The sequence below is a fragment of the Diceros bicornis genome, chromosome 17 (genome assembly GCF_020826845.1).
Source record: "Diceros bicornis minor isolate mBicDic1 chromosome 17, mDicBic1.mat.cur, whole genome shotgun sequence".
NCBI lineage: Eukaryota > Metazoa > Chordata > Mammalia > Perissodactyla > Rhinocerotidae > Diceros > Diceros bicornis.
In genome coordinates this window covers 9,663,903-9,690,592 of record NC_080756.1, presented here as the reverse complement: position 1 = coordinate 9,690,592, position 26,690 = coordinate 9,663,903, and the positions used below count along the sequence as shown (strand labels likewise).

The window sequence follows — 26,690 nt, the reverse complement described above, 5'->3', positions numbered from 1 at the left end:
AGTGTTTGCCGTTTGCTTCCAAAACAAACATGCTTTCCAGGTTTGTGAGAAAAGGAAAGGAGAAGGAGATTTAAAAGAAAATAATAGAGGGGTTCTCAGTTATTTTTGCTTTTATTACTAATGCTAACTACTGTCATAAAGTATGGAATTCTGATTGAGGTATTAATGAATAATTCATTCAAGGAACTTTTTCTTAAGCGCGAATGAACATTGACTATTTGCAAACATGATTGGATGATACTGTTAAGTTAAAGGGAAAAACTCTCTCGCCTAAGAGAGTAGGATGATCCACTGTTTCTCCTGAAAGTTTGAGTGTGGATTTACACAGCGTTAAATATTCCTTTTAGCTTTACTGTGGTTTCTAGAACAATTCCTTATTTTTGGAGGACTTTTTTGTCCATTTTGTCAAATACATCAATAAAATTACCTATTTCAGCTGATATAATTTTTCATTTTTATCACTCTGTAGGCAATAACCAACCATGTGTAAACATGAATAATCTGTTTCCCTCCTCTACATCATACCTCCTTAGCCCCTTTAATAAACACCTTTGTAAAAACATATTTTATTTATGTCTTAATTAAATTTTTTTCGTGAGTTAGAAAAGATCATGAACTCGGGGTAATGCATTTTGGTTGCACCTAAAATTCCTAAGTCAGTTAATTATGAGATGAACATACACTGGTCATAGAACTTTATGACACCACAGAGTATTAAAATAGCAATATTGAAATAGCTGTTGTTTTTTTTTTTTTTTCTAAAAAGTATGGTCTTTTAAATCACCTAAATAATAGCCTCCGAAATTACATAATTAAAAATATCATATTTTTCTTACCTGATCATTGGATAAGAGGTTGGACATTCACATAACCTTCCAGAGGCTTGGAGTGTCTGGTTCCTTTGCTTCCTCTTCTTATTTGTGTTGATTTTCAGTATAATGGATCAAGGAATCTCTTTTAGCTTTTGGACTTTTTAAGTACAGCCTAAGCTTTTGGTATTGGGTTCATATTAAGGAATTATAAAATAAGTTGTTTTTTTCAATATGTAAAGTCTTAGTAAAACTTATCAATGACTTAGACATGCATATTTCAGAAGGTCATATAGACTAACGTTTGTACAAGGTGAAGGTTACTCAGGAGGTCAAAAGGCATGGCAAAACAAATAGAAAACATTTTATTTCATTTTAACTACTTCTGTTTTAAAAAAACTTTTATGTAGTAGACATGATCATATAATTGTCAAATTAGTGCTTACTTTTTTACATTATCAATCCACAAACACCTACCTCTTAAGGTCTGTTTCTGCTTCTGTTAAAAATAAATAAATAAAGGTACATATTAAAGAAAATGAAAAAACTTTTGCTGCCTTATTTTTGCATAGCAGAATACTATAAATTAAAATTAACTCTGATATTCTATTGTTCTAGAATAAAATCAGTGAATTTCTAAACTCTCGTTGTTAAATAAGTTTATAGTTGAGATACAAAGAAAATTTTTAAAACTTCATTATCTCATTCTCAGATACTAATAACATTATTTTAACTCACATGAGAATCAAAATATGAGCGATGTTGATTTTTAGGCACAGAGTAAGGAAAGTAATTATGCAGAAAAAGTGATTGCAGCAAACAATACCAATATATCATTATATCTATAAATGAAATTAATTGGAAATTACATATTTCAGTGGTAGCCACTGAAGCAAGAAAGAAAATTAATTGTAGTAAGATGTTATGTCTTTAAACATGTTAACTTTATGATATCAGTTTTACTTATTGTGATACAATAATACCAGTAATTTTTTAAAATATATTTTAATATTGATTCTAAATTCAAATGACTTTAATTATTGCTAGAAGAAAGTTCTTTGCATGTAGAATTGAGAAGTTTTCATTTGATATTTACTAAATGGGACCATTATATGTACATCATCTGCTTATTATAGTCTTGGAACTTACACAGGAAGCAGACTGACTGCCAGTCTAAAATTTGTTCCATTTTAGACTGCAATGTCAAGGTTCTCCTATCAAATCAGATGACATTGCAAGTGGTATCTAAATGACATTGTATTACCTCCATTCTCTCCTGTTAGTCTTTGCTTCTGTGAAATATATGTAAATGATCTTTGCACTACACTGTTCTACTATAAAACAATTTGATTTTTCTGGATCATATCTGAAAGTTGATTAATTATATTGGTTTAATAATAAAGCAAATATCAGAACATAAGTAAGTCTCAGATTTTTCAAGTCAGGAATCAGTAAGGATCTAATATTTATTTGTCTATATAAACAATATTTTTCACTGTCTTAAGTAGCAATTATTAATAATAATTGTTCATATTGTTATTATTAGTATTATATTGTTGCCAAACACTGTGCTAGAGTTTTACAAATATTAACTGACTTAATAGTCACAATTTTGAGTTAAGTACTACTATATCCTCTTTTTTTCCAGGTAAGAGAATTAGACAGAGAAGTCAAAAGCTTGTTTCAAAGTTCATATAATCAAAGAACATACAAGAATTGATGGTCAAACTCTGATGATCTTTTTAAAGTGTTTCTGATTTATTGTGAGACTTCAGAAATCTTACTGATATGCTTCTTCAAATTTCTTTTTAATAAATTTAATGTAATAGTGTTTTAATGTACTTATGTAAAAATTTCAAGTTATTGCTTTATAAACACACACACACACTTATACATTATCCTACCAAAAGTGGAGGGAAAAGTCTCCCAAAAGTTAAAAACAAGTTATTGTTTTAAAATCCCACATTGGATTGAAGTGAATCTCTTTGAGGTTTTTGCAGAAACTCCTCTGTACTTTGGGAAATATGACTTAGGCCAGAAAATGTAAAAGCAGTTACCATAGTTATGAAATATGGTTAGTGGTGATGTGAAGTAAGTTAACTAAATAACTTGTCCATATCTAAAGGGGGCCTTTACATGAAACCTTGGCGATTGAGAGAAGGCAAACAGAAATTTCAGCTGGTGCAATAGAAAGCTACGTCTTGCACAGATGTGATCGGATACCTTTTTCATTTTTTTAAAAGATGCATCTCAGTATTTAAATTGTTACTCTATTCTATTCTCCGATTCTTCTAGGAGTCAATCTAAGATGTGACGTTTTCCTGTGAAACCTTAGACACAAGAATCTTGGAAACCAAAGGACTCTAGGACTCTGTGCCAATAAAGCTGCCTCGTGAGTACCCTCGGTGTGTAATCACGTTTTCTTCTGTCTAGTTATTTCAAGTCATGCTGTTTGTGGAACTGCTGGATCTTAATGTGAATGGGAATATTGGCTTGGCTGGTGTTTAAATCCGTTTTCAAAAATAGAATGGATTTTAAAGTTGGCACTTTTAGCCTTTAGTCCTTCTATGGCTCCGTATTCTGTGGGATCTTGGTCAAGAGATTACACTTCAGTTTCTCTGTATATAAAATAGAGGTAAATATAAACCCCTCCTTCATCAAAAGTATATTATAAAGGGAATAAAGGATAAATTTCAATAATAGTAATAGAATTATATTATGTTGTTATTATGTTATTATTACGAATGTGAATGCTGGTAAAATAGATATAGAGGCTATCTGTATATATTGATTTATCTTTGTCATTGGCACCCTTTTTAAAAAAATAACTATTTTGAACAAAAATGATCATATTGGCATTTCTTATGTTCACAGTTGACTTGTATAGGGCTTTATTACTCACAAAGAGTTTCCAGACTCATGATTTCATCTAATCTGATCCTCATACAGTCCTGGTATAAAGCAGGTCGGGAATTATCATCCCCGCTGTGCGGATGAGAAAACCAACGCTCCGCGTTGTTGATGTCTTGCTCAAGACTGCTTAACTTGTAAGAGAGAGAATTTGAAATCAGATGTTGTCATAACCGGTCCATGCTCTCTTCAGAAACTATATTTACTTAGTCAAATTTCCTTTTTTGCATTTGGGTCACTACATATTTTAACTATATTATAAGAGTAGTGTGATAAATTTACCAAGTTGTATCACCTGTTTGTCATGAACAGGTCCTAGACCAACTGTATGGGTATATTCTGTCTTCTACCTCAAGTTCATGAACTAAGCTTGGTATATCCATGTGGTAGGCAGAGTAATGGCTTCCCACACCCTAATCCGTGCACCCTATGAATATGTTGTGTTACATGGTGAGGGAGAATTAAGGTTACTAATCAGATGACCTTGAGATTATCGTTGATTATATGCATGGGCCCGGTGTAATCACCAGGGGCCTGATAAATGAAAGACAGATGGCAGCTTGAAAAGGACTCAGCCCGGCCTTGATGGTTTGGAGATGGAGGAATGCAGCCACAAGCCAAGGCATGCGGGTGACTTTTAGAAGCTGGAAAGGGCAAAGAAACTGATTCTCCCCTTGGCCTCCCACTGACACCTTGATTTTGGCCCAGTGAGACTTCTGATCTCCAGAACTATAAGATAATAAAGTTTGTGGTTGTTTATTACAGCAGCAATAGAAAACTAATATAGCCCGACACTGTGAGATTAGGGGGTGCTTGAGAGGAGAGTGGTTTATGCCAGGGTGACGTTAGGTCAATCATGGGGGTATTTGCCTCTTGGATTTGTTAATTTTTGTCCCATACTAAGAGTATGATTGTTGAGGTAGGTGTAACATGTCATATGGTTCCTTTTGGATATACGGTTTACTGAGGGAACTGGCTTGTGCCTGCCTATTCCTTGTTAGTAAGAGCACAGACTATGGATCCTGAGTATATGAGTTCAAATCCTGGCTCTGATTCTTACTAAGTATACTCTGCCCGAGCATCAATTTTTTCATATTTGAAATGAGGATAGTGAAAAAGCATCTTCATAGGGCTGCTGTCAGAAGTAACTGTGTTGATTTATGGTAAGTATTTAGAACAGTACCTAGCACATAGTAGGGGCTGTATTAGTATTAGCTATTGTTATTATTATTACTTTTATTCCATAAATACTGTATTCTCTAGACTCATACTCTTTTTTTCATCTATAGACAAGAGAGTGTCCAAAACTTTAGGTCGAGTGCTTCTGGGGTAGAGGCGTTTTAATACAACTAAATTCTGTCAATTTCATAATTTGTTGTTTAATGTAATTTAAAAAATCTCTTGTGCTTTTAAGTAACTCTCTTCCTTGCCTGCTCTCATTATCACAGCTCTGTAGATAGAGAACATTTTGCATATTCTATAATAATTCATTTCATTTAATTCGTTTGTCTATTTTAGCTGTCTTAGATTGTGAGTCTTCAGGTTTGTTTTGATGTCACTGTTTAAGCATGCAGATTTCTTAGTACTAGGAAAAATATGCAGCACCCTATAAAAAGAGATCCTAAAAGAATACTTTACAAGTGAGAAAAACCTAGTCTGAATGTTGAATTTTCAAAGACATTGTCCTAAGAGAGGAGCCTCTGAAGTGGATGGATAGAAATTGCTGCTTCTGTTGATGCCACATTCTCTATGTCTGGCAGTGGTGGTGGGGGTCTTCTTTAGGTCTGGTATGAGCATATATTTGATCAACCTTTTACACTTTGGCTGCAGTAGCTCTGTTCCAAGGCACAGTATATTAATTAATTCAGCCAACATGTGTTACACACCTCCCAATGTCAATAGACAAACTATGTCTGTTCTAGGCTGTCCCAGTATAGTGGGGAAGAACCAGTGACCCCTGAAATAGCACAGATTCTAGTAGTAGAGTTAGAGTTAGGCAGGAATGTAAGATCCGTTCACTCCATCTAGCCACCCACACACAAAGGCCAGTAGCAGCATGCTGTGATTTCTTATGTAGATTTTATTTATTTATTTATTTATTTATTTATTTTGTGAGGAAGATCGGTCCTGAGCTAACATCTGCCAATCCTCCTCTTTTTTTGCTGAGGAAGACTGGCCCTGGGCTAACATCCATGCCCATCTTCCTCCACTTTATGTGGGACGCCTGCCACAGCATGGCCTGACAAGGGGTGCGTCGATGCGCGCCCGTGATCCGAACCGGTGAACCCCGGGCTGCTGCAGCGGAGCGTGAGCACTTAACCGCTTGCACCACCAGGCCGGCCCCTTTATGTAGATTTTAATTGTGCGTTGCTTTTATGGAATAGCTTGTCTGTGCCTGTTTTTTGATTTCCTAGGTTTTCTCTAGCAATTGGATAATTAAAAACTATAATCACAGGCCTATTGAGTGTGTGGTTTAGAAACAGACACCAGTAATCACATTGTGTGTTTTTGGTTAAATGAGATTTCTGTTTTTCCTCAAATACATCTGGCATCCTCTTGATGCCTGTTAGTGAGTTCCTTTAATTTCTATTTTTCAACCGCACTCCTCCCACACTTCACTAATTGGCATCTTATTTGCCTGGATACAGCTAAAAATCACAGAAAATTAGAAGAGGCTTCCCCCGAGGCACTTAACTATGTAGAAATATAGAGATCTTTGTGTGGCCTCAGAGAAACTTTTGAACACTGAACCCTACAAAGGATGTCACTTTCTTGCCTGTACTTTAACTTGAATCCAGCAGGACAGAAGGGTAGGAGAAACAAAGAGAAATTACTTCAACAAAAAGTTACTGGAATGAGTTAGTGGAAGGTTTCAAGTAAGTTACACACCAAATACCTTGTCCTGTCTTTTTTATCTCTATATGCCTTTCTACCTCGAAACCACATCCAGAAAGCAGTAACATAGGTAAGCTGAGCTGCCCAGCAATATTCTCCCTATTAAAAATTCCGCTACCTCACTAGCTGTGTCCTTATTTCTTCTACACAGACTGTGGATTCTGTGGGCTGATGTCAATGCCAATGACCAAGTAATTAGGCTTTCTCTTTCAGGCTGAATTGGCCAGATTTATGTATTTCTGGCAGTGTCTTAACCTAGGAAAATTTTTAAATTAAATTTTTAGTCTTCTCCATTCAAGTTATGGTCCGGAAATAATGAAGCGAGAGTTCCTGTTATAAGCAAAACAATCACATTTGCTAATGCGTCCATGGAAAGTCTGGTTAATAATGAGTATATTGGTTTCAGATACAGGGGAATGTTTCTATGATGTTGTCCTGATAATCAAATCCTAACATTGCTTAACAGCTTTATGAGGTCATGGCAGATGCCTTGAGTAGGTGGTTTTATGATTTGGGTTCTTACCTATAGTATATGTGAATGTATGTAGTGATGAGTTAAATTATGTAATATTCTCCAGTATACGACAACTCTGATAATACTTTATATCTCTATTTTAGCTTTACTAATTCAGGCGTGTTAACAATATAGGAATCTAACTTTCATCATGGAAGAGTGACTGAGAAAAGAGAACCTGACTTAGTGAATCTCGGCATCCCTACTATTCATAATAATAGCTTTGTATGCTAGCTGCTCACTAAATGCTGGTTAAGTTGGTTAATTAACTCAAGGGAGAAAAATAGATTCAGCTAGTTCCTTTGACTCATCGATTTAATTCTTAAAGCTGATGCTGCACTGGCGACTGTGGTTTGGATATAGGGTCAAAGGGAGTTTCTAATTTGAACTTATCTCCAACCCTTGGTCTTTCCTTTTGTAGGAGCAGAAGCTGCCCTAACAAAATTGTCACATGGTATACACCAAACCAGAATCCACCTCCTCTGTAGGAAGGCATGTGTGGAAGAGAGAGCCTAGAAATGTCTGTATTAAGCTTGCTTAGGCTTTTTCCTTTCACTTTCAGCAATCAGATGTGGAACAGACTGAAGTCTTATTTTACCAGAAATATCTCCATAAGGAAATATGAAGCCAGTAGGGATGTGAGAAGCCTGAGACTCAGAGAGGTTAGGTAATTTGTTCAAGGTAAGAACTAGAGTGTAGGTCCCAACCCAAGCTTTCTAACACTAAATCACATTCTTTTTTTATAAGAATCTTTCAGAACAGGAGGAAGAAGGACAGAGGAGTTATGCTACGCCATAGTAGGAAACAGCTGGTTCCCCAGGGCATGAAGCCTAGGGAGGAGGCTGGGGCCTGTCACAGGGCCCCACAAAGACAAAGAAGGTCCGTGTGCTCCATCCACTGCTGAGGAGGACACTAAGAAAGTGGAGTCCAGACAGGGAAACCAGAGAGGAATCCGACTTTTATCACATCCTGGGGCATGGTTATCACTCCTATAAACTGCCTTTGCCATGTAGCTTTCCATTACTTTTCTTTTTTTTCCCCAGCTTTATTGAGATATAGTTGCTATATAACATTGTGTAAGTTTAAGGTGCACAATGTGATGATTTGATACACATATATATTGCGAAATTATTATCACACTAAGGTTAACACATCCATCATTTCACATAATTACCACTTTGTTATTGTTGTTATGCTGAGAACGTTAAAGCTCTCTTCTCTTAGCAACTTTCAAGTCTACAGTATGATGTTGTTAACTATAGTCACCATGCTGTACCTTAGATCCTGGAACTTATTCATCTTACAACTGAAAGTTTGTACCCTTTGACCAACATCTCCCCATTTCCCTCACCCTTCAGCCCCTGGCAACCATTCTGCTCTCTGTTTCTACGAGTTTGATGTTTTTACATTCCACATATACATGAGATCGTACCATGTTTGTCTTTCTCTGACTTATTTCACTCAGCATAATGCCCTCAAGGTCTGTCCATGTTGTCACAAAAGACAAAATTTCAATATTTTCTTTGGCTGAATAATATTCGTATATATATATCACATTTTCTTTATCTATTCATCCATCGATGGGCACTTAGGTTGTTTCCACGTCTTGGCTGTTGTGAATAATGCTACAATGAACACTGGGGTGCAGATATCTCTTCAAGATAGTGATTTCATCTTCTTCGGATATATACCTAGAAGTGGGACTGCTGAATCATGTGGTAGTTCTATTTTTAGTTTTTTGAGGAAACTCCATACTGTTTCCATAGTGGCTGCACCAGTTTACATTCCCACCAACAATGCACAAGTGTTCCCTTTCCTCCACACCCTCACCAGCATTCGTTATCTCTAGTCTTTGTGATGATAGCTGTTCTACTTTTCTTATTTATAGTGCATGGCATCAGCATTTGAAGGTTTTATACTTTCATTTAAAATAACTTAATAATTTTGTTTTTGTTTTTGTTTTTTTGGTGAGGAAGATTAGCCCTGAGCTAACATCTGTTGCCAATTCTGCTCTTTTTGCTGAGGAAGATTGGCCCCGGGCTAACATCCATGCCCATCTTCCTCTACTTTATATGTGGAATCCCTGCCACAGCATGGCTTGATTAGCGGTCCGTAGGTCCATACCTGGGATCTGAACCTGCGAACCCAAAGCAGAGCGTGTGAACTTAACCATTATGCCACCCGGCCGACTCCATAAAATAATCTAATAATTTTTTAAAGGTTTTTATTAACTTTTACTGAAGATATAAACTTATTTTAAGATGTGGAAGAATCTCATACCTGGTGAGATGCAACTGGTCCAGTAGATGTCACGTTGCCTTAAACTCTATTTACTCATCTTGTTAATGTCTAATGCCTTTGTAGTATTTTTAAAACCAAGAGAAATAATGACTTTTAGTTTATTAATGGAAGTGAAAAGCCAAAGCACGTTAAAACACCAATGTTAGTATTATCGGCTATAGCAGTAGATGGAACCTATATACTTGATCATATTATTTTATGACATATCTCCTAGTGTGTGTGTGTGTGCGCGCAGATGGTTGTGGTGTATGGGTGCTGGAAAGGGGAGGAGAGGAGTCATCGACCAGTTGTGACCAGGAGTGCACCACGGTCTGAGCTTGTATTAACTGTATGATTTAGGCAAAGATATTGAGGCGTTTACTCAAACAGAGAGATTAGATGCTGGAATAACAACTGGAAAGCTACCAAATTTATTGAAATTAAATGGTTCCTGTGGGAAAGAAGAAAAGGAAAGATTTGAGTCCCTGTGGAAGTAGACTGTACAAGGATTGGCAGCTTTGATTTGATGATGGAGAGGGGAGACAGTATTGCTGACTCTGAGACTCTGAGCTGAGTCACTGGCAGGATGCTGGTGCATTTAATAGAAAGCTGTGAGGCCACAGTGCATGCTGAGGGGATGGCAGGGAGCTAAGTGGAATCAGAGGTTCTGAGCTAGAAGGATATTTTAAAGCACTCTCTCTCTCTGAATGTGTTTCCTGTATTGGCTGAATATAGCAAGATCTATTGTCTGGATAGTAGTCAAAGAAGGACAGGTCTTAAATGCTCCATGTACTCAAATAGCTCTTCCAATAATTCTGTTCTGTAGTGAGCCACTGCCATCAGCAAAAAGAGGGAAATCATTGAAATGGTAGATACTTGTATATTTTGTATTTAGGACCACCTTGCTCCTATTATATTTTCTTGTGGTATATTGAAACCTGAAAGGAATTAATTATTCTCTGAAAGCAAATTTAACTAAAGACTCTTTTCCTTTTATGCTTATCAAAGAAAAAAAAAAGATTTCTTTTCACATTATAAGAAAAAAAAAATTTATCCAGATGAGGAAAGCAATCCATTAGAATCGTGTTTGTGAGGCATTTGATTTTTTTGTCTTCTGACTAGTTCACTGCTGTTTCTCACTCAAAATATAAACCTGAGCTTTCTGCTCTGTGGACTTTCTTGCAGTTTTTATTCAGATGAAAAACTTGGGTTTTCCAAATTAATTCTGTGTTCACTCCTTAGTCATAACGCAAAAAAACATCCAAATCTCACAAGGGAAATGTGCAAAGGCTACGTGGAACTTGGGAAAATGCTATAAACAAATTCATTGCCAAGAACTTATTGTCATGTTTCAAATACAGAATTAATAACCTGTTCCAAGAGCACACATGCTCTTCATCAAGGTTTTCCCCTGAGGCTATATTTCCTGTTTCTCCTGTCCTCACATTATTGAAGAATTTTGGAAACTAGAATTAAAAAAAAAAAATCTCACATTATCATATTTTTGGAATTACTCTTGAGAATTTGTAACCTTGGCAAAAGTCAGTCACCTTCAGCCATTTTCTCCCCAGGGCTCATGGGGAACAAATCTGTTTTGCATTTGGCTTTTCTTTTCTCAGACGTTTATGTAGCAAACACGATGGTCTGTATTTATATCACATCCCACGGAACTCAGTTGTTCAACTTTAAGAAACATAATTTCTCAGTGCTTTCACTAAGATATATTTCTTGTAAAAAAAGAATATGAGTCAAATTGTTGAAGGTTTTACTGTAATTATATAGATGTCAAAAGTTGCATATTAAAGTCAATTGGTTACATTTGCTCTTTTTCTACTTCAGCAAACACTAAATTTAAATTAGATGATTTTGAACTTTTGGTAGATTTGTTAAAAATGTATATTTAAGATATTAAAGTAATTTAGTAGGAGAAATATCTTATGTGAAGAAAAATAAACTCTACATTTAGAAAGCAAATATGTAGTTTATAATTAGAGCTCTTTAAACTTTTCTAACAGGCCTTGTAAAGATAACAGACCATGATTTCTATCACTTGGTTAGTAATTTTTCAAGGATTTAATATTATAATAACTGTAAGAAAAATCATACAAAATAAATACAAATATATTGCCCATACTCCTGCCAATTCTAATCTTTATAGATCTTATGGTATCAACTTACTTTCTTGATAAGATAATTCTTACATATCAAACATATATCTTTGTATTTGTTTTTTTATTTAACTTTAGAACTTTTTGTAATAATACTACATAAAAAATATTAATCATACCTATGAGAACTTTGTAAATTTAGTATTCTTGGTGTAATTAACAGCATGTTTAATTAATAAAGTTAATCATTTATTTGCATAAAATTGAGTCTTATTGTCATATTTGCATTATATAAAAGTAGTTGATAAAGCAAACAACTTTATTGAAATTTTATTCTTCCACCCTTTTTGAAAAAGAAACGACTTTGAGGTGTAGCTACAGAGTAAAAAATGAAGTTATTAATTGATTAATCACCTATATTACATCAGGTAGTTTTGGCCCAAATAAATGTATTGCACACTTACTAAGCACTTACTTTGCTGTACTGAGACAAAGGTATTTGAAGAGTTCTCAGTAAAGGTGTCATCTGCTTTTCATTGTCAGGTGGACTATATAATTGTGAAATCAATAGTACAGTTTGTTCAATGTATTAAAACCTCAGTGTATGTCTAATTTTGTACTAGGCAGCATTTGCTAATGCTTTTCTTTTGTTTCATTTTATTTTTTGAGCTTAAGGTTTTAATAGAAGAGATAAAAGAAATCACATCTTATATTGTAAAGGCATTTGCTTTGTGTAAATTGGAGGAAATGTCCAGAGATTATTTATGTTATTACCTGGTTATTCTAACTGTTATATACATTTAGAAATGCAACCTATTAAAATCTTTGGGAAGCATATTTTGCGACTGGCTATTGCTTAGTGCCCGGGTCTAAATAATGGCATCTTTCATGTGGGAAATCAAATTCTCCTCACTCACTGAATGTGGAAAGGCTGGCCTGCTGTTCAATGGAGAGGAGCATGGATTTGATTCCAGACAAACTAGAATTGGAATCCAAGACCTAATATTTTTCCTTACATATGTAATCAAAACTCTGAGCTTCAGTGACCTCATACTTAAAGTATGTATCATAGTGTTTATCTTATATGGTTTAGAGTATGAGGTCATGGATGTAAATTGTTTGGTCAAGTAACCTACCTAGAATTTGAGAAATACTCAATAAATGATAGTCTTTCATTTCTCTAAAGGTTATTGTAACTTCTCCAAATACAAAATGGCAGCACTGGCCTACCATGAGAGTCACCATCACACTCTTAGGTGAGGACCCTTGTGACAGAAGACGTCATTTGCAGAATGGCTGGCAGATGGAGTGTACTGTGTGATCAGGAACAAAACGCAGCTCACTGCCCCTCAAGGGGTTCAACACATGCCCTGGCCTCTTCACTGCTGTTCATAACTTACTGAGTTATCTGCCGTACACTCGGTCAAGATTCACTGACACTAACTTATATAATAGAGCACTTCTGCAATGTGTTCTATACACGATATTAAATCACATAATGGTAGGTACACTTGAAAATGTGGTTATTTCAACGTTAGAGAAAGAGAATCAGAAGATGAAATGTAGCAGTTCAAATCACCAGACTTGGTCACCTTCTTTGACCCAGGATATAATTTGAGCCAAGTTAACTTGACACTGTGAGAAGTATGAACTAACTGTGCATGTCAAAGCAAGTTCTTTGCGAAGAGAGAGGGTTACCTTTCCCCTATTCGAGAGAAGAAAGAGGAAAGGGCAGAGCAGAGAGTCTCTTGAGATATTTGTGCAAGTTTGCTTCTGGCGAAAAGTTAATGATCAGTTGCCTCTCTTCTTAGCTCTGAACTCTGAGAAAAGTGACAAATTCATGTTCTCTCTCTATTCAGGTAACTTTTAAATTATACAAATTATACCCATGTTAAGCGATACTTGGGATTATAGACATGTTTTTTAAAGTTCCTTTGATATCGACTTTTTTTCATGTTCTAAGCTTAATGAAAGAACAGTGAAAAGCTCTGCAAATTTTGGCTGATAGAAAAAAATTTTGTTTTTCAATTGTATCAAGTTAAGGCTAATGAGATATTTTGTGCTTGTTTTAGGGAAATATAATTTTTAAATGTTTTTATAAAATTAACTATTGTCATTCTTAAACCTCTTGGCTGAAAGATGTATTAATCATAATTACTTAAAATAATATAGTACATTATATAGTCTGCCAAGTCTTCATTAGTGAGGAAAATTTTAAAGTTTGTTTCACACTGAAATTTTGAAAATTACACTCAATCTTTAATCAATAAAATTTCATTTTTACTTGATATTATATAATGATATCAAAAGTAATCTTATTAGTCTTCTAAATCATAGTGACTTATAAGTGTCTATGTGTACTTTACTGAAAATATTGTAAAAATAACTTAGATTTTATTATGGGCCTTAGGTAATTTGTTCCCAACACATTTAGGATTATATTATTGTAAGATATGGAGTTATTGTACAGTTATATTTCAGGTGATACCATCTATATAATTTAGATGTAATTAAAGCCATTGCTTACTAAGTTTTATAGTTTTCAAAGTCAGTTTCTAAAAATAACAGTATATGCTCTGTACATTTACAGAGTCATCACATTCTGCATTGAGTTTCTAGTATAAAGAGTTACATTGCTTAAGCACTGGAGCCACAAATTGGATGAATTTATATAGAAAGTTTCAGTTCTTTCTAAAGTGTCTGGCCACTATTATCTTTAGCAAGTATCCGAGGCCAAGAAAACTTGTCTTGGTTGCATTTAGACTCAAGTGATAAAGACAAGTAGACACCAAAAGCTAAACGTTATTGAGGTGGGACATATGCGGTTTTCCATTTATGTTTCTCTTGAGCTGAAATTAACTGTCAGACAATGATTGATGATTTTGCAATTGAAATTTGGAGCTATGAGGAACCTTGAAGAACATCACATTTTATATATGAGGAACAGGGTACAGAGAGGGAAAGTAACAACAGCCTTTGGTAGTGCTGGACTAGAATCAGTCTATTTACTGAGTGACGGTAGAGTTAATGGTGTATTAGTCAATGCTCATGCTGTTTTTGAAAGGGAAATCGTATTTTATTCCTTCATACATTCCCATTTGGAGGGATAGCTAAATAAGTACTGGCATTTAAGGTATAGTTGTGTAGTGATATATTCCAGATTCCCCCTTAGCATTGCTAAAATTTTTGTATCAGTTTATTATGATTTATATAATCCAACCCTTCTGTCTGTATATGGATTTCCTTAAGTATATTTAAGTTTTCAAGGTTAGAGAAGAGAGTATTGCCAGTGTTCATTTTGACAACACAATAAAGCCATGCTGACAGGTTCATCATTTACAAGTTAAATGTTAAGTGGCTGAAGTTTCAGTAATTAAGGAAATTTAAAATATGAGTAAAATCAAAATATGCAGATAAATATGAAGCATCTTCATTTAAAGTTTTAAACAATCCACATGCAATCTAAAGATAAAACAATTATTTGACTTATGATGATTAAAAAAATTGTTTGAGGGGCTGGCCCAGTGGTGTAGTGGTTAAGTTCGCATGCTCTGCTTCGGCGGCCTGGGGTCCGCAGGTTCGGATCCCAGGTGTGGACCTACGCACTGCTTATCAAGCCATGCTGTGGCAGGCGTCCCATATATAAAGTAGAGGAAGATAGGCATGGTTGTTAGCCCAGAGCTAATCTTCCTCAGTAAAAAGAGGACGATTGGTAACAGATGTTAGCTCAGGGCTAATCTTCCTCACCAAAAAATAAAAATAAAAATTGTTTGAGACCCTAACAATGAAGACAGTGGTTTTTAAAAGTTGGGTATATATAGATTTCTTATCATGTTTTTTGTAGACTCTTCAATTCTTCTTTTATTATTAGATATTCATATTCAGATCCTTGCTTGCACATATTAATATGTAGGTGCTATTCTAATTCACTCTGTGAATTCGATATTCACTTGCTTCTCAGTTTTCTATATAGAGTATATAAATCAAGTTACCATCAAAAAGTTTCTCTCTGCTTCTTTAGTCCATTGTCAGATATACTCCGTGAGTTTCGGGAAAGTTCACCAAGGCCCTTTGGCAGTTACCAGTAGATATTCACACACATACGCACGCACACACAAACACACAAGACCCTTCTAAAAGGGAGAGAAACAGAGAGTATCATCGATGCTTTCAACACTGTAAAATGTGTAGACGTCGGAAACCTAGCTCAGAGTCCCAGCATCCAGCTGACTTGCTTTGCAAATCATGAGTGAATCACATAACCCGTAAGAGCATCTGTTAAGTGAGCTATAAATGGGGGTTGTAGCAATAATAATAACACTTCCTTCACTTGTTTAGTATGAGAATCATGTGAATTCATATAAAACTTTACCTGGTAGACTATAAATCCTTACTGAACACTTCCTAGGGCTGCCATAACAAAGCACCACAAACAGGTGGCTTAAAACAGCAGGAATTTCTTCTCTTTCAGTTCCGGAGACTGGAAATCTGAAATCAAAGTGTCTAGGCTGTGCTTTCTTGGAAGCTTCTAGGAGAGTTTTCTCTCGTCTTCTGCCCTCTGATAGACATACACTGTGGCAGCATAGCTCCAGTCTGTGCCCTCATCTTCACATGGCATTCTCCCTCTGTTCTGTGCCTTCTTATAAGGACATCTGTCACATTGGATTAGGAGTCCGCCTTACTCCAGCATGACCTTATCTTAATTTATCTTAATTACCTCTGCATTGGCCCTATTTCCACATAAGGTCACATTCTGAGGGACTGGAGTTTAGGACTTAAACATATCTTTCTTAAGGGACCCATAACAGTCTGCCTTCTGACCCTCCCAAACTCATGTGCTTCCCGTGTAAAAAATATGTTCACCCAATCCCAACATCCCCCAAAGTCTTAACCATTCCATCATCAACTCTAAGTCCAAATTCTATCTAAATCAGTTATGGGTGAGACTCGGGGTATGGCCTATCTAGGGGCAAAATTCTTCTCCATCTCTGGACCTGTGATGTCTAGAAAACAAGTCATCTGCTTCCAAGATACAATAGTGGGACAGATATGGAATAGACATTCCCCTTCCAAAAAGGGGAAATTGGAAGAAAAAAGGGTCACTGGTCTAGAGCAAGTGTGCGACTTAGCAGAGCAAATTCCATTAGGTTTAAAGGCTTGAGAACAATTCTCCGGGGTGGATGCTCTGTCCTCTGGGCCTGCTGGTGGCCCCGCCCTGTCAGCCTGCCCCCTCAAGTGGAGGAGGTGGCTCCACCCTCTGGAACCATAGCGGTCCTTAGGCGAGGCCCCTGCGTCTTTGGTTTCCCGCCAGAGTCATTCTTCCTTCATTCCATCCTGTCTCTGTTCCTTTCAATCCAGGCTGACAGTGTTTATCCTGGCGTAACTTTTTAAAAGCCTGTCCACCTCTTCCAATTCACAGGGGCCAAGCCATCAGACAAAAGGGTTCTCCAAGATCTTTTCTGGATTTCTGCATCTCTGTTCCTTCTGCTTGTGGTGAGATAGTTGATTGGATCCGGAGTCACACACCTAATTCCCAGAGCAAATGGTTGCCCTTGACGCTGTTTCCAGAGCATGCTATCTGGATAGGCTGAGAATTTTCCAAATCAAGTTCCGGTTTCTTTTTCTTAGCAATTTCTGCTTCAATTTATGTCTTTCTTCTCCCATTTTACTATACGCAGCAAGGAAACACCAGGCCACACCCTCCACAACTGGTTGAAAATCTCCACAGCTAAATATCCAAGTTCATCACTTACAAGTTCTTCTTTCCGCCTAACAGAAGGACACAATTCAGCCAAATTCTCTGCCACTTTATAGCAAGGATCACCCCTCCTTCAGGGACCAATAACGTTTCTTATTTCCCTCCGAGACCTCATCAGAGGCAACTTTCATGTTCATATTTCTGGCACCATTCTGTTTAAGACAATCTAGGCTCTTACAGTCAAGTTGCTCAGCATTCTCCAGCCTCTACTCATTACCCAATTCCCAAGTCCCTTTCACATTCTTAGGTATTAGTTATAGCAGCAGCATCCCATTTCAGGGTTCTGTAGCAGTCAGGGTTCTCCAGACCAACAAAACCGAGAGATTACACTTAAGGTCTTGGCTCATATGATTAGTCCCTATGGACTAAGTCTGAAATCTGTAGGCTGGCTGGCAGGCTGGCAGGCTGGCAATTCATGTAGAGTTGGTGTTGCAGTCTTGAGTCCAAAGTCTGTAGGACCAGCCAGCAGACTGGAAATTCAGGCAGGATTTGTATGTTACAGTATTGAGGCAGAATTCTTTCTTCTCTGGGAACCTCAATTTTGCTCTTAAGGCCTTCAACTGATTAGATGAGGCCCACCCACATTGTATAGAGTAATTTTCTTTTTTTTTAATTGAGGTAACATTGATTTATAACAGTATATAAATTTCAGGTGTACATCATTATATTTTGATTTCTGTGTAGACTACATCATATTCAGCACCCAAAGACTAATTACCATCCATTGCCATACACATGTGCCCTGTCACCCTGGACGGTAATTTTCTTAAAATCATTTTATTGTAAATGTTAATTACATCTACAAAATACCTTCATAGCACCATAGCCTAGCCAAGTTGATACATAAAAAGATCTGCTTTGTATTCTAATTGTGTGGGTGGCAAAAATGACATTATTATATAAAAATCAAAGAGCCTTACTTGTATTCTTACCTAGAGGGAGGGCTGTGCCATCACTGTACCAATATGGTTCTGCAAGAGCACTATAGTAGTCCAAGGACTTTAATTCAAATTCAGTGTTTGAGCAACTAGAAGGATGTGCAACTATGACATACAACTATCTACTGGGGCTTTGGGGAAAACAAAAGGAAGAGGATTGGCAATAGATGTTGGCTCAGAGCTGGTCTTCCTCAGCAAAAAGAGGAGGATTAGCATAGATGTTAGCTCAGGGCTGATCTTCCTCACCAAAAAAACAAACAAACAAAAAAAACAAAAAACAAATGCAGTGTTTGATCTAGTCAGCCATTTTAAACCAAAGCTTTAATAAAGTCATGGAATTCTGCACTATAAAGTGTGAAAGAGTCAACTCTGACTTGGGATATTTTGTATGCAGGAAGTTTGCATTTCTATCACCTCTATCATAAAATTACATACAAAGCTTTTATGAAATTTAGAATTTTGAGCAGTGTAGTAAGCACGTCAGGGTGATTTTGCTACGTAAGACTCCCATGTATAATGAAGCTAACCTGTTGGATAGGATTTTTAGCATTCTATATCTGGGTATAGAGTAGCTACCAAAAATGATTAGTTAGTTTTGGCATAATTAATATTAAGTTGTTCTTTCTGATAGTAATTGGCAAATAGATTCATTTGTTTCTTGAGGCCAGTTCTGAAATATACTAGTAAGACCGTGTCATCAACATAGACAGAATAAATACTGAAGATGAGAATCTCATGATGTGGAATAAAATTGAACCTAACTCAGTAAAGTGATGGACTGTGTTACTTACAGTCTAGACAAGTTGCCAGTGAATGTGTTTTTTTTTTTTTTTTGTCCGCTAGTAATCCTTAGTATATTTAACTTTTTAGCAATAAAATATTTTATATTAACATTTAATCAATGCATTTTCTTCTCTTTAGTATAGGCTAAAATCATAGAAATAGTGATTAACTGTCTCCTATACCCAAGGAAGACATCAACAGCAATGAAGAAAGTATCACAATATCCATTTCTTACCGGTAACACTGAACTTAATATTGGAAACCCTTTATAAAGATGAAACTGTGTGTTTCATTCTGAGTATCAGTTCTTCCGAGTGACTTCAGTCTCTAGTGGACTTTGCTGTGCTGTTTTCTGGGGCCTCATTAGTTGTCTAACAGAAAGAAGGAATCGACTTTATCTGTTAGTTCTCAAGGATACCAGCATCTCTTTTACCAGAAACTTTTTGCAAATTATTCTTGTTGGATCATTTTTCTCTTTTCTTTTTGCTTGACTAAATCATGCTCATCATTCAAGACTCAACCAAAATACATTTATGATCTCCTCAGGCTCATTTAATTGTACTTCCTAATACAATAATTATTACCATAGACAAGTTTTTCTCAACTTAAGTTTGATGACAAAATTATACCTTAATGCCATAAGTCTCAGAATGGATTGAATTAACTTATCTCCTATGCATTGAGGTGCATAATATTTATGTAACATCATTGGGAGAACTGAGAAAATAGTCACTCAAATCATTTCTGTGTTTGATGATGCAGATAACTCCAGTTGAGAAAATCTACTGCGGAGTTTCATTGTAATTATAATTTTTCTTCCTTATTTGTTGCTGTCTTCCAAAGAATTGCACAGTCTGTAAAAGCATGGACTGCATCTTGTTCCATTATTGTACCCCTAATGCTAGCACATTAAACGCCTTCCATATAGGAGTTGTTTGATAAATATTTGTGAATTAAATGACAGAATGAAGGAAGCTTCTTCTGGCAGAACTTTGATGGTAGAACTGTTTAAGGTGACCAGTAACTCATATCACAATCTCCAAGGAGGGATATGTGAGCCTAGGTCACATGTGAACTGGTGTTAATATTTGAAAGGTCCGGTCAGGTGGGGAGACCGGTGGTGATCTGTGGTTATAATTGTCTCAGAGAGTGGGAGGACTGACCCTCAGCTCTCAAGCCATTTTACTCGTAACTGAGTTAATCTGGGTCAGCAAGAATAAAGATGGGACAAGGCCACATGTCTCATTATCCAGCAGGCTAGCTTGGGTTCCTTTGTAGGGTAGGGATGACAAGGGTCCCTGGAACAGCAAGAGAGGAGGGGCTCAAATGCACAAATGGTTGTCAAGTATCTACTTTTTTCATATTTGCTATTGTTTCATTGGCCTCAGTGTTATGGACTGAATGTTTGTGTTCCCCCAAAATTCCTATGTTGAAGTCCTAACCCCCAATGTAATGGTATTTGGAGATGGGGGCCTTTGGGAGGTGATTAGGTCATGAGGGTGGAGACCTGGTCTGATGGAATTATTGCCCTTCTAAGAGGAGACACAGAGAGCCTGATCTCTCTCTGCACACATGCACCAAGAAAAGGCCATGTGAGAAGGCAGCTTTTTGCAAGCCAGAAAGAAGACTCTCACTGGACTGTCACATGCTGGCACCCCGATCTCAGACCTCCAGCCTCCAGAAACATGAGAAAATAAATTCCTGTTGTTGAAGCTGCCCAGTCTATGGTATTTTGTTATGGCATCCCACATAGACTAATATACAGAGCAAGTCACATGGCCAAACCCAGAGTAGATGTGAACTATTTAAAGAGGTGGGTACAAGGAGGGGAATAATTTGTGACCAATTTTGCAATCTACCATAATTGCATCATAGTCTTTGAATAAATATGATGCATGATATAATAAAATTTGTGTAGGTATATCATAAATTAATAAATTATGCTCCCTTGGATATAAAACAAACGCAAAAAAGCTATCCCTTTAGAAAAAATGGCCTGGAGTCAGATATTCTGATGTTATTCAGCGCTTATATATCATGAAGTACTTATTAAGTGCACTTCAGGATTATTATGTGTTTTACTAGTTTTGCAGGCTGTCTCCTCTTTCCCAGTGGATATATACATAAGACCAAATGGCAATGCAGGCTAAATAGTCATTAAATCCACCTTCATATAATCTGTTCAAAACTTAAAATTTCTATTATTTTATTGCCAATTGACCTTCAGGCAAATTGTCAAAAAATTTATGAGGGTAGCAGCATGAATATGTTCCCAAGTGTCTCCTGGGTAAAATATGACTCATGGCTTTCTTGCTCCTGAAATGATTAAGCCTCAAACCTGGAGCTGACAGCAGAGTCATTGCACAGATTGATGTTCTCACTGACTAAAATTTGACAGAGTTTGCTTCTGATTTATTATGCTTCGAGGTAAAAACAGTTTACCTCATTTTTTAGTGTTTTTACTATGCTCTTTCATTAATTGGATGAAGAATTTAATTTCTTTTATATTGAAGACCTGCATTTCGAATAAACTAATCACTTAAAATTTAACTTTTATTTTTTTAAAAGTATAATTTCAATGTGTTTTTTTATTAGGCTGACATGGTCCTGCTCTTTTGTTTTTTGATGTCAAGTATCTCCTGATTTTTTTTGTTTGTACCTAACAGTAAACCTAATACTTAAATAAAATCTATTTAGTAATTATTAGATTTTTATTATCCTTTATCTATTCAAGCACAGCAAATGTACGTGAAAAACAATCATGGATAAATAGCCAAGCCCCCAGTATCTGAGCTTGTAATTCCTGGAAAATAGAAAACTAAGAAATCACTTTTCTCTTACTCTTCAGAAGTACTTTGAATAATTATAATGTTTTAAATTTATTTTTTTTAAAGAATTAAAGTATGTTACGTTAGAGAAGGAAACAAAATGCAATAAATGGAGGGAGGAAAGATAATACACAATTCCTGTCTACAGTATTTTCATCTACTAAGTAGATAAAAGAACATTACTATTTTATATGTTTTCTATATCACATATATATTTGATAAATACAAAAGATTTTAAGTAACATTTACAGAAGTTAGAAAGCAGATTAATATAATGAATAACCAGCAGCCTACAATTCAACTGAAGAATTTACTAGAAACATCACTTGAAATGATTTTATTCCTCTCGTGTCTCATCCCCAATGTATCCCCACCATGGAAGTAACCATTATTCTAAACTTTGTATCAATCCATTGCTTGTGTATGTGTGTGTGTGTGTATGTGTGTGTGTGTGTGTATGTGTGTATTTCCTGGCTGTTGAGATATAACGTTGTGTAAATTTAAGATGTTCAACATGATGATTTGATACACATCTACAGGGTGAAATGATTACCACAATAGGGTATTTAACACTTCCATCTCCTCATATAATTACCATTTTTATTTCGTGGTGAGGACATTTCAGATCTTTACTCTCTTAGGAACTTTTCAGTATATGATAAAGTTTTGTTAAATATAGAATGTATAATGTATCCATTTCTTCTGGATTATCCAATTTGTTGGTGGATAATTTTTTGTAGTAGTCTCTTATGATCCTTTGTGTTTCTGTGGTATAGTGATAATATCTCCTTTTTTATTTTGGATTTTGTTTATTTGAGCCTTCTCTCTCTTTGTTTTTCTTAGTCTAGCCAAAGCTTTGTCAGTTTTGTCAAACTTTGAGCCTACTTTGTTCTTCCTTTTCTAATTCCTTGAGGTGTAAAATTAATTTGTTTGTTTGAGATCTTTCTATTTTCTCAGTGTAGGTGTTTATCACTATAAACTTCCCTCTTAGAATTACTTTTGCTACTTCCCATAAGTTCTGGTGTGTTATGTTTTCATTTTCTTTTGTTTCAAAATGTTTTCTGATTTCTCTTTTGATTTATTCTTTGACTCATTAGTTGTTCAGGAGTGTGTTGCTTAATTTCCACATATCTGGACATTTTCCAGTTTTCCTTCTGTTACTGATTTCTAGTTTTATTCCATTGTGGTCAGAAAAGATACTTGGTGTGATTTTAATCTTGTTAAATTTGCTAGGACTTGTTTTGTGATCTAACACATGATCTGTCCTGGAGAATGTTCCATTTACACTTGAGAATAATGTGCATTCTGTTGCTGTTGGAATGTTCTGTATATGTCTGTTTCGTCCATTTGGTCTAAAGGATATTTCAAGTCCAATGTTTCCTTATTGATTTTCTGTCTGGATGATCTATCTATTGTTGAAAGTTGGGTAGTGAAATTCTCTACTATTATTGTATTGTTGTCTATTTCTCCTCTTCAGATCTGTTAGTATTCAATTAATATAGTTAGGTGCTCCATTTTGAGGTTCATATGTATTTATAATTGTTATATTCTCTTGATGATTTGACCCTTCTATCATTATATAATGAATTTCTTTGTCTCTTGTTGGAGTTTTTGACTTAAAGTCTATTTTGACTTATATAAGTATAGCTACCTTGATCTCTTTTTATTTCTATTTGCATGGAAATCTTTTCCCATGTCTTCACTCTTACGTGTGTCCTTAAAGCTGAAGTTTCTTATAGGCAGCATATAGCTGTGTTTTTTTCCCATTTAGCCATTCTATGCCTTTTTATTAAGAATTTAATCAATTTACATTTAAAGTAAATATTGATAGGTGAGGACTTACTAATGCCATCTTATTAATTGTTTTTTGACTCTATTCTAGCTCCCATTTTCATTTTTTCCTCTCTTGCTGTCTTTTGTAATGAATTGATGATTTTCCTTAGTGGTATGCTTTAATTTCCTTCTCTTTATCTTTTGTGTATATTCTTCAGTTTTTGCTTTGTGGTTACCATGAGGCTAGCATAAAATATTTTATGGATATAATGGCCTGTTTTATGCTGATAACTCAATTTCGATTGCATACAAAAACTCTACTCTTACTCCCCCTCTCCCATATTTTATGTTTTTGATGTCACAGTTTACCTCTTTTTATATTGTATGTCCTCTAACAAATTATTATGGCTATTGTTATTTTTGATAAATCTGCCCTCCTTCTCTCTGCCCTCATGCTTACTGCTTTGCCATGGTTTTTCCAGATTACTATAATGGAATTTAACTACTTTATTGATATATCCTCTATCTCGCTTCAACCGTCTTCTCTGCCCTATGTCTAGGATTATTTTTTTAAATGCAAACTAACTAAATCATTCCCCTGTTCAAAAAGCAGAATATAAGTTCTAAAGCTTTAAGATGAATAGACAATGTGCCCTTCTACCCTCATTTCTCTCCAACTCCATCATGGTGTCATGCTGTCTCTTACTTCCAGGACATACCAACTGGTATTATTTTTGTCACCTATTACCACTCTCAATCCCATCCCATTCCAATCCATCCTAAGAGTGGATCCCATTCATCTTTCATGGCTCAGGTCACCCAGGTCAGTGTGACTTCCACTCCTCTCAACACAGTTCCTAGTCTATCACCATATAGTCTAGACTTTCCTCCCCTTAGCCCCATAGAAATCTGAATTTACCCATCTAATGATGTTTATCATACCAAATTTTAACTGTCTACTTCATAATTTACCTCCTAGATTGAGTTATTTCATAGGTCAGGAACTATATTGTATGTCCTAGTCATCTTTATATTTCCAATGTCTGGCACAATCTTTGGCATGAAATGAGATACCCACTAAACGTTTGGTGAGAGAATGAAAGAATGAATGCTGGAAACAAGAAGATGTGAAAACACAATGTTCTACATTGATTTTATCATAAGGGCAGAATTAGAATGGAGAAAGAAGCTTGGTTAAGGCTTACCTCTAGGAATAAGAACTCAGGAGAGAAACTCAGTTCTACTTTACTTATCATCTCAGAGAGAGGCAGGCTCTATAATTGAAGACCAGCACAGTTAATACTCTGTAAGCTGTTGAACTTATCCATATTTATTGTTTTTACTATCCCTATGTGTTTTCCCACAGTGATGATTAGTAATAACCTGAAAAAGAAAGAACTTCTCTGCCTAACTTTAGCAGCATCGAGAAAAGGCAAGTTTAGGGAGACTATTACACTTTGCGGTCTGGATTGTAATGTAGACCTTTTTTACAAAGGACAGAGAGGCAATGGACAAGAAGACTGGCAAACAGGCTGTCTCTGGGACCCATAGCCAAGAAAGAATGAATCAGGGACTGAGTTGGTCCTGAGATCTTCCAAGAGCCCTGGGGCTGAGCTTAGCAGAGCATGGGGGGCATTTTCCAATATAGTGTTTTCCAGATAATGGTTAACCAGGTTTGAAAAGCAACCTTGAACTATATAGGAATTATATCTAGTCTTAATTCTCTTAGACTGAGGATGAATTATCTTGATTGCTGTTATATTTGGCATTGAGAAGAAGGCAGGGAGGAGAGGAGGTCTTCAGCTGCTACTCTTCAGAAGTAAGTAAAACAAAGATTCCTCGACATTTTACTTCCTTTGGCTTCTATATTTGCAAACCCTTTTTTGTTTATCCCGACCCATGAATGATGAATCTCTATCATAGTACCCTATTTATTTTCTTTATACAGAGTGTCAGTCTGTAATTATCTTGCTTTTATTTGTAACCTTCTTTTTTCCTTTATCCTCCACTAAAATATCCTTCCTTGGGGCGGATTTTGTTTTGTTCAGCACTGTAGTCATGGTGCTTAGCACATAGTAGGTTTTCAATTGATGTTTGTTGAGTATTGACTGAATGTGGAGTCAGGTTGATATTAATAATCCCAGTTCTTCTGACTCCTCACCCTTTACTTGTCTTCACAAGGACCTTGAATTCTCTGAAAAGTCTCCCAGCAAATATTTCTGGGAATCACATGACGTCAGAGAGAGATCAAATGAGTTTTTCCACTACTGTTTCTCACTATTGCTAATGCCCTCCGTGGAAACAGCAATAACAACAATGATGACGACATTGTTTATGTAAAGTACCTTGTCTCCTATGCTCCCAAAGTAACTGATTCCCAAGGATCCAAAGCTGGGGTGCAGGCAGTAATGGCAAAAATGCTCCCTGTCCAAATCTACACCAAACTTTTTCTTCTAAATCTTAAAATATCACTGTGCACAGAGCCTCAAAATCTCTCGGGAAAACAATTTCTTTAGCTTCTCTCTTTAAACTTTCTCTCCACTGGAACCTGCAGGTTGGACAGTGTGGTTGCCATGGCATCCCTCTTGCTTACTGTATTGTTTTTCTCCCTCCTGGGTATCCATGCACCCTCCTCTCTGCCTGTAGCCGCATAGAAAAACAAACAAAACAAAACAAAAAAGACAAAATTGTCAATTCATGCAAATAGATTTCTGGAATCATCTTCAGTTCCCTAGCACTATAAGAATAGTTTGGAACTCAGTTTTATCTGTATTAACCCTCTGTATAAACACACTATTCTCATTTGAATCTAGAAGCCTCCATGGCTCATTGCAAACATTTTTTATTTTATTGTTTTTGGTAAGGAAAATTGTCCCTGAGCTAACATCTGTGCCAATCTTCCTCTATTTTATATGTGGGATGCCGCCACAGCATGGCTTGATGAGCGATGTGTGGGTCCTCACCTGGGATCCGAACCTGCGAACCACTGGGCCGGCCCTGCAAACATTTTTTTAATAGAACTACTTCAAAACTTTTTGTAGAAAAATTGTTGAGAACATTTTTCCTAACCCAATTATCTCCTATAATAATCTCC

General features: G+C 36.0%; 1 protein-coding gene across 3 annotated transcripts in view; it reads left to right on the top strand.

The window, feature by feature from the left end:
- SLC16A7 (solute carrier family 16 member 7) overlaps nt 1-26,690 on the top strand; it is a 162,849-nt gene that overhangs the window by 49,513 nt on the left and 86,646 nt on the right. Inside the window, exons 2-3 of one of the 3 annotated variants that reach the window (XM_058557757.1) lie at nt 3,105-3,201; nt 25,326-25,415. The gene's annotated coding sequence lies outside the window, so the exon portion shown is untranslated. Of the gene's footprint in view, nt 1-3,104; nt 3,215-25,325; nt 25,416-26,690 lie in introns of all 3 variants that reach the window. The other 2 variants (XM_058557755.1, XM_058557756.1) reach the window with 2 other exon arrangements.